This window comes from Gallus gallus, chromosome 17, assembly GCF_016699485.2.
Source record: "Gallus gallus isolate bGalGal1 chromosome 17, bGalGal1.mat.broiler.GRCg7b, whole genome shotgun sequence".
NCBI lineage: Eukaryota > Metazoa > Chordata > Aves > Galliformes > Phasianidae > Gallus > Gallus gallus.
This window is the reverse complement of record NC_052548.1, coordinates 3376837-3397162: the sequence shown is the minus strand read 5'-3', so window position 1 is coordinate 3397162 and position 20326 is coordinate 3376837. Positions and strand designations below refer to the sequence as shown.

The 20326-nt window shown below is 43.1% G+C and overlaps 1 protein-coding gene across 22 annotated transcripts in view; it reads left to right on the top strand.

Annotated features, from left to right (window-relative positions):
• Positions 1 to 20326, top strand: part of TNC (tenascin C) — a 98464-nt gene that overhangs the window by 22136 nt on the left and 56002 nt on the right. For 16 of the 22 annotated variants that reach the window (XR_005840291.2, XR_005840289.2, XM_040648973.2 and 13 more), the window contains exon 1: positions 9658 to 9832. The exons of 2 other annotated variants lie outside the window; for them this stretch is intronic. The gene's annotated coding sequence lies outside the window, so the exon portion shown is untranslated. Of the gene's footprint in view, positions 1 to 7099; positions 7215 to 9657; positions 9833 to 20326 lie in introns of those variants that run through there. 4 more of the 22 variants (XM_046901671.1, XM_040648965.2, XM_040648963.2 and 1 more) reach the window with 2 other exon arrangements.

Sequence of the window (20326 nt, the reverse complement as noted above, 5' to 3'; positions counted from 1 at the left end):
AGGGAAGGTGTGTTCTGGCTCCACGAAGCCTCTGTGCTATCTGACCCAAAGGCACAGCAGTCTCAGAAGGGGCTCTGCCACATACTGGCAATCTCACGGTGTGGCTGAGCATCCTCTACCTACAGAGAACAATTTATTTTACTGTGGCTGCTCACAGATCAGTGAGGTTCGCCAGCTCGCTTCTGCAGCTACGTCATGGGATACTCTGAATGCAAAGGAAGTTATTTGGCAGCTGGTTTCAGCAGACAATACCGTTGTTGCTGCCAAATGCTTTCTTTCTGGCTTGCCTTGGGGATGGCAGGGGGGGAACAGCCACAGCTAATTGGAAACAGGTATTTGTCTGCAGGTAGTGCTGCCAGACAGAAGCCCTTCTGCATCTCGCAGAGTCCACGCAATCTGCAGTGTATGAACAAGCCCCATGGGGAAAGGGATGAATTTTTCACACCTGTTTCTCCAAATTTAATAATAATAAAAAATTCCATGCGAGCTGAAGGCAGGCAACATTCCAGTAACATTTTGCTTTTACTGACTGAAATTTCCCGTAAGATGGGCCTCTGGCTATAGAATGGAAAATCTGTCCTCACTCACTTCCCCCTCAGTGCTGGGCGGACGCATGGAGTCTGGTTGCTTTCTTCATTCTTGCCAGGGCTGCTGCAGTAGCTCTGTGCTTGTTAGTCCCGGGTGCTGTGAAGTCAGAGCCACGAGTCTGCCCGTCACAGGAGGCAGAGAAGCCTTGGTGGTTTGTTCCAGGGGACGTTCCTAAACCCTGTGTCACTTCATTACACAGCAAATTGAGAACAGACACCAGTAAGGGAGACAAAAGGGAAGGAAAAAAAAAAAAAAAAAAGAAAGAAGGAAAAAGGGGGAGTCATGATACCATCAGAGAAATATGTGTAAAGTCCAGAAGTGCTTCTGCGCTTTGGCCAAAGGCCAAGCAGAAATCCAAGATGCTTGATGTATTGAACTCTGGGTTTCCCACCACACTTCTTTTCAATCATTTACCAACAGGTAGTGAGACACAAACTTCTCAGTGCGGCTATTAATGTGTTGGGGTGGTGGAAAACTACAGAGGGAGGACGTGGGCTGAATGCAGCTATAATGGACTGGAATTCATGACACGGAGTAACTTGTTGGCTTTGTAAAATGGAATCACTTCCTAACTGTAACGAGCAATCTTGGACATGATCATTTTGGGATACCAAAGCACTGGCTGCTACATGAGTACTTGTAATCCTTATTGCATAATTGTGTCTGTAAAAAGCTTTTAAAGGGAAATAAAATATTTGGAATTTGATAGCTGTGTAGGTCCTGCATCCATCCTCTCTCTGTTCTCCAGGCATCAATTTTAGAAGTCAGCCTTGTGGGAGTCACTGCCTTTGCCAGAATAAATGTGATTGAAACTAATAACATTAGAAAAACACTCTCATAATATAAATATTTGCCCTTAAACTTATTTTAGATGAGAGGAACTTAAATGTACTCTAGAAAAATCAGGGCTGTTCTGGAGATAACAGATGAAAACAGAGATCTACAGCAGGAACTCTTTTCTTGGTTAGATCTTCACCTTGGTTGTGTGCTTCTGTGCGTTCCTTATTATAGATAGTGACTGCCATTCATCTGGGATAACCAAAGAATTGAATGCAGCAAGAAGACTTTTCTGCTCTGTCTTGATTATTCTGAAAACATAGGTATTATTAAATGATTGGTACTGCTAGTGCAGGAAAAGAAACATCCACTCTTTTGTGAATTAAACTTGTGTATTGAATCCACTTCATTTTGGAAGAATATTTGCACAGTAGTGTCCTACAGTTTTTCACTCCAGAAGCATCTGGATGAAAGTACTGTACTCAGAATAAAAGCACACGATTCCTATTGTTGCTCTGCCATACAAATGGGTTACAAGCAATTTTATTTCAATATGGAATGATGGAGGTTATTCTGTTGTAGAAGTTAAGTCTTGTATGTTAGCTCTCAAAGGGCAATGATCTTAAATCTGACCATAAACTGGGAAACTGGACAGTAATAACGTTCAGGGCTCAATTACAAGCTTGCAGTTGTTTATTGAGTTTGGGGCTTCGATGTTTCTGACAGTCACTCCATCTTTCCTTTTTGGTTCAAATTAAAGCTAAAACCTGGATTTCTAAAGATATAGAAGCTACGTAAGAACTGAGCTAACCCATTTGAAGAAGTCTGGGATTACAGCTGTCTTTAATGAAATTTGAGTTAGCTATAGAAAACGTAAGTAAGCTAAATCCCATCTGCTTTGAGGTTTCCCTTTGGTCCCAGAAGCAGCCAACTGCAGGATATGAGGAGAGGTGTATGGGCTCCTACCGGATATGCTGGGGGAAAGGCAAGGCAAGAAGGGGCCTCCCTCTGCTCCTCAGGTCTGCATTTGTGATGTGACCTCACCAATCCCTGCCCCACGTAAAGAGACAGCGCTGCGTGTTGAGAAATGCAAGGATAGAGCAGAGAGTGCTTGTCTTTCCCCTCAACACCACACAAAGGGTATCTGAGCTGGCATCGCTCCCGTTTCCCATCACTTCTCTTTGTTCATAGATCACAGAGAAAATGGGCAGTGCCTATCCTACCTATCCTACCCCTTTTGCCCCCAGGATGTTGCTCTTGAATCTGTGGTTCAACATCCAGAGGTCTTCCTTGAAAGTGAGCGCGTTAGTTCCAGCTTGAACATCAAGCATTTGGTTGCTCTGTACAAAAACTTTGCAATTTGAACAGCTCTGTTGTCTGGCTCACATTCCTACTCCTTCAGTGAACCTTTCACCTCTTCAGCTGCCTGCAAAGACTGAGAATTACAAAGCAAATGATGGGTTCTGCATCAGTCAGATTCTTGACCTCATAATGATCTGCTGCTCAGACTCAAAAGCAAGACTGAGAAGTTAAATATCCCTATTTGCTAATTTGTAACCATAATTAATCATTTTCAAACAATTTTAGGATATGCTTTGAATACCAGAAACACAAGTGCCTACAACCAGGACAATAATTTGTCTATGTGCTTGCTTACCTTCACTTACAGGAATGGCAGCAATGATGCAGGTGTTTATAAAAGGGGTTATTTTGCAGCTTTTTCTTAATTTCAAAAGGGTGTGTGATTGAAGGGCCTCCTGCATTGTCTTTCTTTGCATTTGGGTTTTGCTTTTAGCACTAAGGTGTGATACGGTTTTCTGCTGTAAAGTCGGGGCATGGTTGCCTTGAAAGCCAATGAGTTCTGTTGCTCCAGTTAACAAAGATTGATCATGGTGTAATGACTATCAAATCCACAACCTTCAACTCCGTGGATCCAAATCTTTACGTATTCCTCTTAGTATTAGTAAGTCTTGATACTGATCTTTGATCTCACTCTGTTGCTGACATTGTGTTCAATTTTGGTGTAGTTTTCCTCTGAGGAAGCTCTATAATCATCGTCAAGCTAATTTTACTAAACTGTGTTGGTTTTGGTATAGTTTGTTGTGCCCTAAGGAAAGTCTGTATGACCTTTAAGGTCCCATCTCATTCTTATTCTTTGTAAATGCTTTAATTATTTTATTTTATTTTATGTTATGAAATGTGCAGTTGGGATTCAGTATTTCTCTTAAACTCATGAAATCATTTTTCCAATGTCTTTTAGTTACAGTACAGCATGGCTCACACTGATCAGAATTATACCTAAGGGGGAGTGATAAGAGAGAGGGGGACAGACTCTTTAGCAGGGTCTGTTGTGATAGGACAACGGGAGGTGGTTTCAGACTTAAAGAGGGGAGATTTTGGTTGGATATAAGGAAAATGCTGTTTACGATAAGGGTGGCAGAGCACTGGAAAATGTTGCCCAGAGAGGTGGTGGTGCTCCATCCCTGCAGACAGCCAAGGTCAGGATGTTGGGGCTCTGAGCACTGAAGGAGCTGTGGGTGTCCCTGTGCACTGCAGGGAGTGGGACAAAACAGCCTTTAAGGTCCCTTCCAACTCAAACCATTTTATGATTCTATGACATAAGGCAGTATTTAGCTCCTAGAGGCATTTGTTAAATCTTTATTCTCCCTTTTTTTTTATATATAAAAAAGTACTTTCTATTTACTTGCAGCAAGCTGAGATATGTCAGTGGGACAGGTATACATTCCTGCAAAGGAGCTGTCTTATGCTCACACTAGGGGAGCAGTCCATTTATGGTGACCAGCTGGCATGTTTCTTACAGACTGAATATATTCCCTGTGGATGAGGTCTCACTTGGGGAAGTGCTTTCAGGCACCGCAGAGCTCTTCAGTGCCATCATTTTGCTCATCAGAGGCTCCAGAGTGTAGGGTGTGTGTGTGGGGGGGTCTGTTAACACAGCACGAGGGCAATTCAGATGAGCACTATCAAGGTCCTACTCAAAATTAAGACAGATTCTTGTTAAACAAGCTATACTAGATACACCAAGGCACAGACCAAGGAAGCATTGCTTAAGCTATCTGTGGAGAGCTCTTTTTCAGCTGTTGTGTCCATACCCTCTTGAAGAAGAGAAGATACCCTCTTCTCTATCTGAGGGGGTGCACATGGTCTCTGGGTAGAGTCCTGTGGGTAACACAACTTACCTCCCCCCACAAGGCCATGTGAAGATAGTGAGGTGAAATGGCACAGTGTTTTCTATCTGAAGGGTACTTAAGCATGCTCACATCTGTGCTCTGTAACTGACTGCCCTTCAGGCCTTTATTGGTGTTAGGAATCTCATCACCTGGGGACACGTACTGATAGCAGCTATCGTTACATTTGAACATTTTTCAGCTAGAATGGATAAGCACTACAGATTTTGCTTTGTTGTTGTTGCTGCTTAAGCTTCAGCATGAAAATGGTTCCTGCAGAATACTTAGGGGTGTGTTTAACGTCATCACCTGTAATTTTGGCATCAATAAGCTTGAACACATAATTATAGTGAAGGGTACTTACGTTTATTGTGATGGATAGAAGCATGCGCTTAAGTTCTTCTAATGAACTCAAGCACTTAGAAATGCAAATTGGGATGACAAGGTATAAAACCCTCATTGGCAAGAAGATGAGGTGCTTTCCCTGTGCCATCTATGGCTCTACCACTTACAAGTAATTCTGACATGCTGATTAAATCTTTGTGCCATCCCAAATAGTAACCTTTGTGTTCTCTCTTGGTCCTCAGCACGTTGGCTTATTCTTGTCACTCTTCCTACCTTGATACATAGCAAAAACCTTGTTTTGCCTCACAAACAAAAGTCTACTGCAAATTTAATTTATGCCAAAGATATTTACGAAGATCAGATGCTACTTTGCCACAGAGCCTGGCACCACCAGTATGGATGGAAAATACTTAAACATTGGTATAGTATTTCTTCTCAATTTACTCCTTATTTCTTGCAGTGAAGCTTTGATTCTTCTTGACTGAATTTTTCATAGGCCTGTCTAGATTTTATTTATAAATATTTTGGATACCACTAACAATAAACTCTTGTCTAGTGTATGTTATGAGTGTGTTGCTGCCTACCTTGCAAAGAACGTCTATTTCATAGGCCAGGGAAAGAGGTGTGAGGATGTGACCAAGGTCGTCTTTCAGAGCATGGCAGTATGTGCTGTAATTTAGTGACTGGCAGGATATTTAGTGCTTTATTGGGCATTATGGAGCCAAACTTTACTAGAGCTCTCAGTACTGATGATCTGAGCATCAGTTGCCAACTTGTACCCTCAGATGCTGTGCTATATCTGCTTAGGTCAGACTTCCATTGGAGTAGGGGATATATTTCTGCTTTTCCTAATATCAAAACAATGCCCTTCAGCATGGGTTGCAATTATCAGAATCAATCCGGCCTCAAAGCAATGTCATTGTCAATGTTGTATGTTGAATTAAATGTAGTCATACTGCTGTTTACACTGGAAAAGGATGGTCTATGAATAACTATATAAAATAGTATTCCCATTTAAATATATGCACTGAACAAATAGTCAAGAGTTTGCAGTGTTTTTGAAAACTCGTATTATACTTGAGAGCCATTAGTTCAGGAAAGGAGGATATTAGTACACAGCCAGCATGAATTGTTGAGAATATCAGATACTTAAAGCAAAAGTTTAGCTATTTAGATGCTATCTGAAAAAGAAGTTAAGCTATCTTCTTGCGTATTAGCACTGAGTGATTCCAAACAGCAAATGTAGAGGATCGACCCTGTGATATGATGTCTCTCTTTAAAACCTACTCTTTCATCTTTCTCTTAACATTACAGAAGATAAACTATAGTTGGTGGGTTCTGTTTCTCAGGCTACCTATTCTGAATCTGGTGTGGCTGTTTCTGCTGTGTTCTTGTGCGCTGCTGTTGAGCCTGGTGCTGCTCTAACATCCCTTTTTTTGCAAGAAATGTGCTTCCTTCGAGCTACAGGCACTGAATACTTCCCCTGGCTCCTGAAATTGTCCAAGAATGTTTCCCTGCCCCAAGGCATGATCATCTGTCCATTTGTTTCGTAAGTTATATTCCAGTGGCTCAGTGCATTCCCATCAGCACACTATTGAAATCAGCTTCGCTACGTGCATGGCAAGATGCATCTCACGCTGTGCTCATCTCTGTGCCTTCAGGGCAGCTTTTACACTGTCTGATATGCCAATACAAAATAAATTATTCCTGGGACTGGGTAGATTAATCTAAGTTTTCAAGCTGAACTAAGACTAATTACCTGTGTTGCAACAATTTTGTCCCAAGGTAACGATGAGTATGTAGTGTGAAATCCATTATTTTCCAGAATGATGAGTTGGGATCTCTTTCAGGCTTTCATGCTGTTCTTGATTTCATGCTATGTCCAACTGTTCCTAGATTTGTCTGTAATGATTATCCTTACATGTGTGAATTTCATCTGCAGTGTGAGCTTGTGTGTAAAAAGACAACAATAAACTCAGCTGCATATACAAAATTTAATGCTCGTTTACTTTCTCCTTTTCATTAAAATAGAAATCAACTGATATTGACAGTCATCTAGTGAAAGAGAATGGCACAGGGCAAATGATTCAGTTGTAATCCTTCATGTTTGACATCACAACCTAAAGCTATCCTGCTGATTAAAATACATTTTCCCTGTTCTTTCATGTTATCATTTGCTTCTGACTCAATGTATCACTCAGTGTTTTCCACAGAGTGCATTTAAAGATGTGTGAGCCAGAAAAGATAAAACCAGGACAGGCCTGGACTCTTACCTGACTCTTATTCACCGCATCACGGCACGTTGTTTGAAGTCAGGTAAGTGGGTGGAGGAAGATAGGAGAAAAAATTGGTTTAAATTTTGATTCAGTAGCTGCTGGCAGAAGACCTGGTGTTAGCAAACACTACAAAAACAAATCCTGCAGATTGCTTCCCGTTGTTTCTGTCTTGCTTAGACTTGTGGATGTGGACAGAGAGATGGAGTGTTTCTCAAATGGATCTGAACGGACTTCTGGAGTAAGAGAAAGCACATGGTGCATTCTATGGGGACTGTCTGCTTCTCAGTCCCCATCAGATTTTATTGGGAAAATCTCACATTGGGTTTTTGCCATTGAGTTTAATTGAATTTTACAGGACTGTATGACTGGGGGAGAATTAAGCTATGCTGGCACCATGATCACCTTGAGAATATTCTGGGGAGAACAGCAGACAAACATTGAGTATTTATTGAGGGCTGCAAACGGTAACCTTATTGCCTTTGGAATCAATGGAAACGTCCAGAACAAGTTCTACTTTTAAGAGGTGTTCCAGAACCGTGGAGATGTGGCACTGCAGGACGTGGTCAGTGGGCATGGTGGGATGGGTTGGGGTTGGACTTGGGGGATCTGAGAGATCTTTTGCAAGCCTAATGATTCTGTGATTCTAAGTCAGCAGAAAGAATCCAATGCCTTTACTGGGGAGCAGTCAGCAGTTCTGACGCTCTTTCCAGTAGGATCTCGTTTCTGCTCTTATGACGTGACTGCTATGGAACACAGCGAGCCAGAAAATTAAAGCAAAAATCAGAAATGAGTGCTCATAAATGGCTGATAGGGATGCATCCCTGATTGTACTGAAGCATTTGATCTCAGTGTTTCCTGAATACTTCTGTAGTTGCTCGGAGAAATGGGATCTGTTTGTTGTACAAATCATTTGTAAAAACGTCACCAAGTTTTGCTTGCTTTTTTGTCAGCACCTGTTTAGAAATGATTGAGAGTTGTGCTGTGCATTGAAGAAGGGAATGAGCTCAGTGATATTGTTACACATCAGGAAATAAACACAAGGGTCACTGGTAAATAGGAAATCCCCACCAAAGAAAATCTGACCCGCGTTACCAAAAGAACTCTGTTTTCTGTAATGATGATAATAATAATGATTCTAAAATGGCCATCAGAATTTTGGGGCCAGGAATTCCCCATCCCTTCCCGAAGGTGGAGAATGGGCCAAGTTTTCCTGTTAGTGCTGTGCCTGTGAAGCAGGAAAAGGAAAAAATCCTAGAAGTGATGCAAGTCCATGGAGGCTGGGGAAGGCCAGCTGGGAGGAGGCACACTCAGAAAGGGAGAATGCTCAGAAGGGCCTGGACAGTCCCTCTTAATTCTTGTGAGCACCCTTGTTGCTGAATAGGACCCCACTGCTTTCTTACTGGGCAGTCCCACAGCCTCCTGAGGTAGGTGGGTAATGCTTAAAGGGATTTGGATCAGTCCTGCTTCTGAAATGGTGAAGCAATTTCATCCCTTCTCCTAGAACACAGACATGACAGAGCTTAACTCTCTAAGAGCTTAACCCTGCAGCTCCCCTCCCTCTAACTACCAGCCCCCCCCGACCCCCGAAAGAAAGGTAGATTCAGATAGAAGGGAGCTGACTGCTCCCTGAGTGCTAACTGTGATCACAATTCTTTGCCATGAGGATGAGATTTGAGGGTAAGCAGGAGACCCTCCCTCTGAGCAGCACTGTGCATTGCCCGCAGGTCCGGGACTGACCAAGGGACTCACGGAGGGGTTGGAGGATCTTTCCAACACCCAACTGCACAGTCTCTCTTTAAAAAGAAGGAAGCCCTCCTGTGTGCTTCTGTGGGCTTTTATCTCTCTCTTTTTAAGAGAATCAGCTTAGGATGCTGCTCAGCCCTGCTGTCCCCCGCAGCTGAGGGAGAGCAGAAGCAGCGCTGGGATGCAGAGATCACAAGCCTGGAAAGACCGATGTGTGCCAGATCAGCAGCTTGTGTACATCCGAGCTGCTCTGCTCATCCCTGCGGAGCAGTGCCAGCCCCACTCGCTGCCCATCAGCCCCAGCACACTCCGAGGGACTTTTTGGAACGGAAACCCTGTGTTTGTGATCCCCCTGATTCCAGTTTGCTGCTCTTTTGCAGTGTTAAAATAAAGGGGAAAGGGGTTTAAAATTCCTGATAATGCACTCTGCTGATGCTGTAAGGAAAATATTCCTCTTTCTGAGTCATTTGCCCTGAGCTGACTTTTTTTTTTTGTTTGAATGGTTCAGGGGTTTCCTTCTTTAGCCATAAACTGCATGCAAATTCTTTGTGTGTGTGTGTATGACAGTGTGTGTCTGCGAGTGCGTGTGTGTTTCTTCAGAAGCTAAGCCAAAGAGAGAGGCTGTTCCTTTAAAGCAAAACTGAAAAAAAAATGCCTTCAGGCATCCTATTACAGTGGAATGAGCCAAGGATCAGGATTTGCAGCTCAGCTATATAAACCCGTCAGAATCTGGCTGATCTGACCAGTGTGCCGCACTGTCAAACCCTCCTTTCACACACGCGCGCACCAAATGAGACGGCACAACTTCTCTGAGTTTTGACAGGACGGCGAGGAATCCGGGAGCCGACAGCTGGCTGCAGTACCTCTGCTTCGTGGAGGCTGCCCATGGCAGGATCTGATCCGTCAGCCCACACGGTAAGCCTCCTTCCTTCCTCTGTTCAAATATCAGGAGCTCTTTTCCCACCCAAGTCTGCGACAGCGTTCCATTGCGACCGTGGCAGCTGTGACTTTGTTCAGTCGGAGCGGGCAAGGGTTTTTAGGAGGGAGTGTTTCTGCTTTCGTTCGGCTGTGCTCCCTGATGGCATAAGAACGTAGGAAAGGTTTCAGCGGCATCGATCTGATCCAATGAATGAATGGAAGATGGGTTGGTTGAGTGCTGGTAGTTGACAGGTTGGGCAGAAAGTCGGGTTTGGAGTTTCCTCTTGGCTCGTCCACGTAAACGTGTCCCCCATTCTCACACTGTGCTCCAGACAAAATCCACTTGAGATTCTCGGACCTCACAGGTGACTCTTCCCATGCTCTGCTTCCTATGCTCTGTACAACCTGGGAAAGAGTAAGGCCCTTTTTCGTTTGCTGTCTGCACGCCTATTTGCACTGAAGCCTTTGTCACCTTTCTCCCTGCCCCCACTGGGCTCCAGTTTCTTTTAAAGACCACCACTGTCTGAGCCTGCATTGGGGAGCCAAAGACAAAAGAGGGTTCAGCTGGTAGCTTATTTCCAAGTGCTGACATGGGTGGGTTCTGGGCAGCGGGAGGGTGAAATTCTCCATCATCATGGAAAAATGAAGACACTTGCTTTACAGAGTGCCTCAGCTACTTGCTGCCTTGTGCACTGAGCTTTTTTCTGCATGACTGTGTCTGCACTTAGGCTCAAATTGGCTTAAAATAGAGAGGCTGACCGAGAGAAAGTCCTTGCAGCTCGCTCCGCCTGACACTTAGGGACACTTACTCAAACTTTGCGTTCAATCACCTTTGCAGAGTTTCCTCTAACTCATTTTCTCTCTGGCTACTGGGGGAGTTTTTGGCAGTCTAAACTGTATCATGTCACACACATGGAAGGTGTGTTCAGATGGTTGTGGTGTGTTCCCTCGTGCAGTGGAGATGTAAAGTTAAGAAGCAGAGTAAGGTGTTTATCAGATTGTTCTTTACCTAAAAGAACAGAAATCAGTGAGTTGTGTGCTGCTGTACAGACAGGGCAAGAACCTTCCCATCAAACTGCTGTGTGTGTGTGTGTTTTTGTTGTTGTTGTTGTTTTTTTACCTAGTTCTTTTAAAAATTAAACAAAAAAAGAAGTTAAATAATGGGAATTCACTTCACATGCTTCATGGATGGTGTTACAGTGTCTTTGGTTTGTGATTATGGTGAGGCTCTGCGTTCGCCTTTTAGAGCTGTGAAGCCTTACAGGTGCCGCAGGCGGTGAATGAGATGGGCAGCGGGGGGCTGTGACCGTGCATTGAATTCTAGGAAGAGTGGCAGAAAAGGGTTAGGGGCACTCTTTATTTTTCCCCCCTCACTGCTAATGAAAGCTCAGGAGCAAATGAAACGTTTAGCCAAAGTAAGGGGCACAGCCTGCCTGCAGCTGACCTCCCCTGGCATTGAGTTTTGAATGCGCTTGAAGAGTTATCAGGGAGTTCCAATGAGTCCCCATTGCAGCTGCTGCCCCTGCTCTGTGCTGGGGAAAGGATGCATGCCTGAACTGAGCAGGGGATGGGCAGCTGAAGGGGCAGAGCAAGGAGGGATGTCGTGCAGGGCACTGCTTGCCTCCCCATCACTGACCCTATCACACCACCATCCTCAGCAAATTTGCTATTCATTTGCCCCCTTTGCTTTTTGCTTATTACTTTTATCCTCTGGTTTCTTGCAGCCCAGGGAAAACTCTTTCAAAGTTCCAGTCCTTAATCTTGTAACTACCGTTAATCTACCAGTGTTTCCAGGGCTATAGAAGAGCCCTGAGATCTGCTGGAAAGCATGCAATCTGCAGATCAGAGTGCCCTGTCTCCTTTGGAAGGGAAGCCGATATGCTGTCACACAAGTCTCATCCAGGTGCACTGTGGAAATAGATACATGATAAGAGAATACAAGCCAGATCCAGTCCTCCCAGTGAATAATGGTGCTTAATGATGTAAGAGCTTAGCTGAAGCATCCCTGAACTCACACTGAAAAGTGCTCCACAGAGCTACCAGTAACTGTATGCTGGAGGTTTTTGTTAATAGAAATCAAACCACTGTGCTGCCAGAGCAGTATTTCTGTAGGTGTTCAAAGTTCAGGTGGGGATGGCATATTTTTAATGTTACTGCTTTTTCTGTAAGAATATCTATAAAAAGCCAAAGACTATTCACAAGTGAGGATGTTCTGATTTGCTGTAAAGAGGCTGTCAAAGTGTTTTCTTAGGCATTGTTTCCCTTTTTGATAAGGTGATGAGATGAGGTGGGAAGGCGTGTGCTTCTTGAGAGCTTTTCATCCTTCCATTCCCAAGAGCAAAGCAGAGGAGCAAATGTGCATTTGAAGTAGTGAGGTTGCTTTGGAGCCAGAGCTCCAACCTTTCCATCCCTCTGCTAAAACCACTGAAATAACAGACCTCTTCGTGCAGTTGTCTGCCTTTTTCCTAGTGCAGCAAAACAGCCAGTCTGTTCCTTTAGCTTTGTAGGGTGTGTTAAGGGGTCTGAGTGGTGCTGAGCAGCAGTGCAATGTACTGGATTGCATGATGTCGTTGGTGTAAATGGATGTCTCACACTGGCAGATCTGTAAGGGAGTTGCAGTGTTTGTTCAGTAGGCTGTTTCCATTAGTGAACCCAGTCATCTGTCTGGGTTAAATGTGCATTCGCAGTATAATATAAATGTAGAGAATGGTTTCTACTTCGTTATCAAGCACACATTTACCTGTCCAAATCCTGTGGCGTACAGTGAAGCAGCAGAAATTCAGAGTAGCAAAAATTACTCTGGTTTGAAGTCAGTGATGATATTTTCAAGCTTGGCAACATTCCATCGCAGCGCTGCTCAGCTCAGGGGCCACTGACCGTTTTGAGGCATCTCAAAAAGCTCTGAGCTTAGAAGGGTATAATTTATATCACTGGAAAGTCAGAAATCTCAGCTTCTCAATAGCGAAAAAGTGTTTGTTTTGAACTGTGACAGATTGGGATACTGGCCTTTAAAACTATGCTCTGATTTACCAACCATGCACTTTTCCAGATTTAGTTTCTGGTATGAATTTAGTGCACTCTTCTCAAGGGCTGATCACTGTCATCAAAACCAATGGCTATAAACCACAGGTGTCTACAGTGGCTACAAACCACCAGGTGGTGGCTACTCCTTGTAGTTCCAGGTGAGTAGACAATGTAATGGCAATGCAAAGTAGGAAACTAAAGAGGATAACCTCCACAGGTCATCATCATTCAAATGCAGAAATGTGCAAAAGCAGTGCAAGGAATTGTAGGACAAATAACTTCCAGTTCTGGGCAGAAAATACCAAAACTGGAACTTGAGCTGGAAATTAGGGGTTGTGTACAGGTCAGTTTTGTGTTTATAAGATGTGATTTAAATGGTTAAACTGCTCGGTGTCAAAGTGGATTTGCTGTTTGTGGCTTGTTGGTTTTGTGTTTATTATAAATTGATGGTGATGCTACTACTGCTACAGCACGTTACTGTGTCATGGTATTACAGAGTGAGTTGACATTGTAAGTGATGCTCTCTACCACAAACAACTATCATTAGCAGTCCAAAAATTCTTTGTGTTATGAAGAGAAAAGAAGGAGGAAACAGGAGAGTTCTCTGAGGAATGGGAACAGTGGGAAGAAGATCAGATGGACAACCCTGGGACACAGCGTTGAGCTGCCTCTGTTTCCACTGACCTCTGGGTTTAATACAGGTTTGAAACATCCCCCAGCTCAGTGCTCACTGTCCGTTTGTGCTTTTGACCCTCTGTCCAATCTGAACTGAAGTTAAATGCCTTCCACATATGGGAAAAGTTAAAAACTGGGCATTCTTCCAGAACGGTATGAAATCTTTCAATGTATGACGTAACTGAACTGGAGTGGGCAGATTGGGAAGGGGAGGCAGAAAGGCCTTCTGCCTCCTGCGACGTCTTTTGGTTCAGCAGACAGTATTTGGGCACTGAGGAAGGAATGTGATAGGGATCTTTCTACTGAAAGTACAGACTTTGAAGAACTTATTGTCTCTTTTTAACATTCACAAATGGGAGCAAGCCCATTATACAGTGATGGAATGATATACCAGGGCTGCTCCGAAAGTAATGCCTCCTATTTAATCATGTTGGTTCACGATGTCAGAGGTGGATGTTGGTAGGATGGCAGCAGAGGCTGAACTTATCCACCAATTTTCTGTTATGTTTTGTTGCCGTGTGACAGATGGCAGCAGACGAGACCTAGCAGTGGATGTGAGTACAGTGAATGGGTGGGTGGTGCATTTCAGCAGTGGCATGAAAGACAAGCCATATTCTGGACAGCCACACCACACCACAAAATGAAGAGCACCTCAATCAGCTCATCTGCACAAATCTGATAATCATGGTGACCATGTGAAAAAACAGTGTTTTGTAGTTGAGAATTTGCTCTATCAAATAGTGTTTATGTGCTCTTTGTATCTGTTGTAGTTACCATGGAAATAATGAGGCATTACTTTCAGAGTGATGTATGCACATACAGTTATAACTAGACATGGCCTTAATGTTGTATTTTACTGATTTTATGTGTGCATCATTTCTCTCTCTCCTATTTACCGCATATCCTGTTGCTGACAAAATAGGAAAAGAACACTTATAGATTTAGTCAGTCTATCTGAACTTAGTTATAGTGCCTTATTAACTGGTAAAGAATACCAGTTAATATCTGAGCTGACATTATATCCCACGAAGCACTCATCAAAAACAAATGTGAGATTTTGAGGCCCAGGTTATGGAGTCAAAAAGAATAATCTTCCATTTATGTTTTTGTTTCGCTTCTGCATGAGTCAGTCCCCAAAGATAAATTCATCCTGAGCTGATCCTGTTGCAAGCAATTTCTCCAAATTCACATCCTTAATTGTCTTGCCACTGCAGATTCAATTAAACTGAGGTGGGATGTTGCCAAGAACTTCCAACTAGAGAGTCCCTGTGTACAAATAGCCTGTGGCATTTTGTATTCTTTGGGGAGCGGAGAACAACGTTGCCAAGTTTGCATTCAGTCATCCATCACATACTAGCCTACTGGAGGTCCATTCTTCCCTAGCAATAGGGGAGCTCTGCTTCCTACTTAGAAAGATTACTCACTCAGAAAGCTCTTTCCCTGTAACCAGAACTGCACAGGGAAGAGAAAGGAAGCTTTCTTCAATTCATATAAGCGCTCAGTTTCCAGACCCTTGACAAAAATGATATTGTTTCATGCTTAGAAAATATATTCTTTTTAGTAATTGAGTAGAAAGTACAGGGTGGTGGAACAGAATTTTTTTGATACTTTTCAAAAACAATTACTTGAATCATAGACGTGACAGAGGTCTATTGTAGTAGTCTGCCTCTTCCCCATGCTGGGCTATAGCACGGCTATATGTGTGCAGATATTGGCCAAGATATTCAAAGGAGTCTGAAATCGGGAGCCTGGGGAAATTCCACTGCATTGGGTTTGTTTCCAGTAAGTACTTGAGGATTTGTCTGTACTTTATCCCAGGAAGCACCAGAACATCAGAACTTTGTGTCTGCAGTGGGCAGTCTCTTTGGTTCGATGGAAAGCCTTTATTTGGATGGGGCAGTTGTACATGGCAGGGCCAGACCTCAGTGGTTATCTTCCTTCTGGCATGATCTCATTTTGTCAGAAGTCAGTTTGTCAGGCTTTCTAAAGGGGTTTAGCATCCACTTTGCACCAGTTCTTTGTTTTGACTGGTTCCTTTGGAGAACCAGCTTCTTCTGGATACACTGAATGCTCCTAAATGGTTTCTCTGTGCTGTGTGACAAAAGTCTATGCCAGGAAAGATATAAAGGTACTCTGTGATGTATAGGCAATCCATTCCACTTAGTGAACACAGTGTAACGCATATTTTTCCTTTACTTGTGGCTTGTACTTCCCTTCTGCATTGCTTGTACTGCAGTAATTCAAGGCTGACTCAGAATGAATGCTGCACACTGTGGGCTACAAGTGAAATGAGAACAGGATGCATATTAAGGGAAAGGTCTCAGATCGTTTTTCTTATTGAAATATTTTGGCAATGTAAATAGTTTCCAGGAAAAAATGCTGGCATTTCCCATGGTGAGCGCTCCGTATGAATGTCCTATCTATTTTTCCAGATTGGTGGCCAAGTGAAGTGTTTATAGGAGGATATACCATCCACAAGCCAGGGAATTTATATTTCCACAGCTAAATGTTAATTAGCATATAGGCTTGCACACTTCACAGGTTAGCAAAGCAATCACAGTGATCCAGCACAAGTGCTGCAGCTCCAGGTTTGAAAAGAATGAAGGGCCTAGAGAGAGAGAGCCATTCTCAAATAAATTAGACACTATTGGTACTTTTTTTGTTGTTCTCAGGCTATTATTTCATATGTTGTTTATTTGCCTCACTAGTACACTGGGATTTGAGAGGGTCACTGGCAGAAGGTAGGAAACACGGTCTTCTACCAGCCAGCATGTATGCCCATCCCTGCCTTCCCCATCAGTGGACGCAGGACCTAGCCCAGTGTCTATGTCCTCCCACCTATGTTCTCATAGCCCTGTGCTTCTGCTATGGTAATGCCATGTCAGTGACTTGGAAGGTTATTTTGGATGAGGAGTTCATTTGCTTTGATTTCATAGAATCATAGAATCACCAAAGTTGGAAAAGATCTCTAAGATCACCTAGTCCTACTGTCCACCTGCAACCAATATTTCACCACTAAACCAATTGTTGAAATATGTCTAATTTGGTTAGGATCTCTCCAGATTTGCCTGTGAATATATTTCTAGATCACTAATAATTTCACTGTCACTATTGATGTGGGTGAACGCTCCTCTGTAAGAAAAGGGAAATGGTCCAGAATGAAAACAGCGCTCTCTGGGTTGTGGTTTGATTCTCATTTGTTCAAGTTTTGTTTCTCAGAACATATACAGGAGACCTTAAATTGTATTTGTTTTTTTCTCTCTCTAGATATATAATTACATCCCATTTGATGTAAGAAATGGGCAATTCTGATAAATATGAACATGCCTTTCATACCCTATAGTTCTATATCCTAATGTCCTATAAACACACCCTACCAGACTGATAAGCAGAAGGCCTCAGTGCAAATAAAAGTCAAGTTTACTGTATCAAACTCCAACTGTTTCACTGGGGAGAGAGTTTGTTCTGCTAATGTGAGCAGCTATTTCACTTTGATATGGGATGTTGAATATGCATATAGTCTGCTTGTCAGTGTCTTAATTATACAGTAGAGAGGTTTCTCTTTGCAGAGGATGCCTGAGCCTGATCCGATATGGCCTATGCTCATTTGGGTCAGAAGTGCTGCTCGTGCAGTTACATGGAGTTAGGACCAGCCTTGACAGAGAGGAAATTAGAATCTGAGCCTTTTTCATGCATAAAGCAGCACTTTATTGCATTATTCCCTGTCTTCTTCATTTCAGCATGCATTGCTGAGGGGGTGGTTTTCTGCTTTGCAGACCTCAGAGACTGCCAGCCAAATTCTCATGTGACACAACTGCATTGATTTCACTGGAGATCTGTTGCTGGATATTTGAGCTCAACATCCTTTTTTTTATTCCACAGCTCAAATTGCTGTCAGCTAAGCCTTTAACACAGGCAGGTTTCAAGTCACAATGAGTTAAGAAAAAGAGGTCAGAGCGTGGAGGTCTCTCAGGTCTCCCATTAGTGTAACAGTGCCCGATTTGTTGGCATCAAAGCAGCAGGGCAGAGTTTTGTCCGGGGTTATTCACCGCTGTAACTCATCGCTTGCTCGGAGCTGTGTATGTGACTGTATTTTCCATTACATTGTAGAAGTGCTTCTGCTTTAAATCAGAGCACTGAGAAAAACCCGCAGACTAGACCGGTTGAGAACAGCCTCCTCTCTGTTTCCAAGTGCCTCACACTCCATTTGCTTCATATTCTGTGAATCTGATTCATACTTCATGCTGCCATGCCATGGTTGTTTTCGCTCCATCTTCACTCCTCATCACATACTTTGTTCTACTAAAATTTGCTGCCCTACCCTACTTTCCCAAACGTGCAGATTCTTGATGCTACAGCAGCTGACAGAACTAGGCCAGGCAGACAGCTCGCCTGGGGCTGTTACTGGAAGTCAGATTTCAAGGAACTCCTTCGGTGCTCTGTGAGTTAGAGAAACGCGTGCGTTCCCACACATCTTGGATGTTAGTACCAAGGACAGAGGAGCTCTGGTGGGGAGGAAAAGCCGCCCGGATAAACTGAAAATTGCCCGAAAAACAAAGAAGTAACCTGAGGATGAGTTACATAGATGCTTCCCCAGCTTCTATTAAGAGGACCAAAGCCCGCTAATGGCGAGAGGCACGTAATAATATTTCTGATTGCCAGGAATAACACAGAGTTTTAGGGCTGACTTCTGAGGCATTTCAGAGATGGCATTTGCAGTGCTTGAATAAGTTTATGGTTAAATTGAAGTGAAATTACAGACTGCATGTGAATAAGCACAATGAATTCTGAAGGTATCCTGCTGACTGGTGTCATCTCTAGCATTAAACATTTCTTGTTATTCCAGACTAATACACATGCAAATTATTTGTCTACTACTTAGTCACAGCAGAGACACTAAAGCGTGATTCCACTTCACTTGCCTATGTACGTGACATTCCTTTAACTGAACTCACTTGAAATATGGAAAAGTTGGGTGTGTGGAGTGGATTTTTTGGTTAACCTCCTCTTTCTAACCTCCAGGAGCAACAATGCTGTCTCAGTGTGCTTCACCTGTTCACTTGTATGCTATGTGTGTATTTAGTACCTCAGTGGCTCGTATTTTTATTTTCTGCTGCACAGTTTCCACCAGCATCTCTGGTAAATAGTGAATTTGGAGTTTTGCTTTTATAGCTTCGCCTGCTCACCCATTTATTCACTTATTCATATTATACTCATCAATTGTTTCGATGACTCATTTCCTACCTGCAATTATCAGTAAGAAAAAACCTGATGTTTGATTCCCCACTCGTGAATTTTAGGGACAAATGAAACTGTCCACATTTGTACCCCCAGTACTGTCTGCTGCTCTGAATCTCTTGCTCAGTTTGGCACTGGGGTGCCATTCTGAAACCCCACTCACTTTCCCTTTGAATTCTATAGTGAATGTAGTTTTTTTTATTTCACCTCTACAGATTTCATTACAGAGGTCAGGAGGCATAAGATTTCTTACCTCAGCCTTGCTAAATCCTCTGTTTCTTTCTGCCTATGGAGGTGGGGTCTGTTTTACATGGTCCAACTTGCATAGGTCTCACTGTCAATCAGGGCGGCTCCTTCGAAGTGTAAACAAAGACAGAATTGTATGCGTTTGTCTCACAGTCAGTCTTTATTTTGATGCAAATTTGGAACAGAGAGAGGACTGGCACCACATTGCCAGGGAGGGAAAGGGGTAAGGAAAAAAATCAGAAGTCCTGAATTTCTCCTCTTCCCATCTTATCACAAAACCACTCAGTGAAATGGGCTGTGGAAAACCTATGGCGGTTTTGGGAGAAACACCATGGAGAAGGGTCTGGGAATGAAACAGAACTTTGTATATGGAACGAGCACAAGTTGCTCAAACTTATGTGCATACAAACGTGCATACAAACCTCATAGTCTGAAACTGCATCAGTGAGCCCTCAAAATGATTCAAAGTGAAGTCTCTAGTGTCTACCAGGAAAATAATGAGCTCCTGACAAAGTGTAACTTGGCAAAGAGACTTTCCAAAGACAAGTTTAGAAAACTGTAGATCTTTTCCAGTTCTACATACGTCTTTGCTGTGGGGAGGAAAAAGCCAAGAGAGCAAGCAAATGCTTTTGCTATTAGGAAAGGCTTCATTAAAAGGTACAGTACATACTCATACGGCGAGAGTGATTTCTGCTGTGAGATTATGCACAAAAGTTGCTTTAGTTATGAACAGTGGATTTCTGTTTAGTTTTCAGTAGGCACTAATCTAGGCTTCAGTGCCTGTGGCAGCTCTGCTATGGACCGCATTCGATTCCACGCTTAACGATTCAGTGCTGCACGTGTATCTTCAGAGACTAAAGGGTGAATCTTTTGTGCTGTAAGTGCAAACATGGGGTCAGAGGGAAGCAAAACAAAAGAAGGTGTAAACACATCCCTTTTCATGGAGTCTTTCTGAGATGACCCATTTCTGCAGTTCTGCCTCTGTTTTCAGAACAGTGACAGTTTTTCTGAATCCATTGCCTTTGTTGCTGGTCCCATCACTGGTGTTGTGCTGTTTGTAATCCATAGTTTGCCTAGGCTGTATCTGCCTGAGGCAGATTTCTTCAGCTTTGAAGGCCACAGTAAGAGCAGAGATTGCTTTGCAGATGGGAGAAAAAAAGTTTAGTAGGTTTAGTGGATGTAGAATCCTTTCCTTTTTTACTTTTTTTCCCTCTCAAGTTTGTAGCAAATTGCTCTACTTGGCTGATTGCAGTGCACCCTGCCACGAAACTGAGTGCAGCTCAAAGGCACCCCACTGACCTGCTTGTT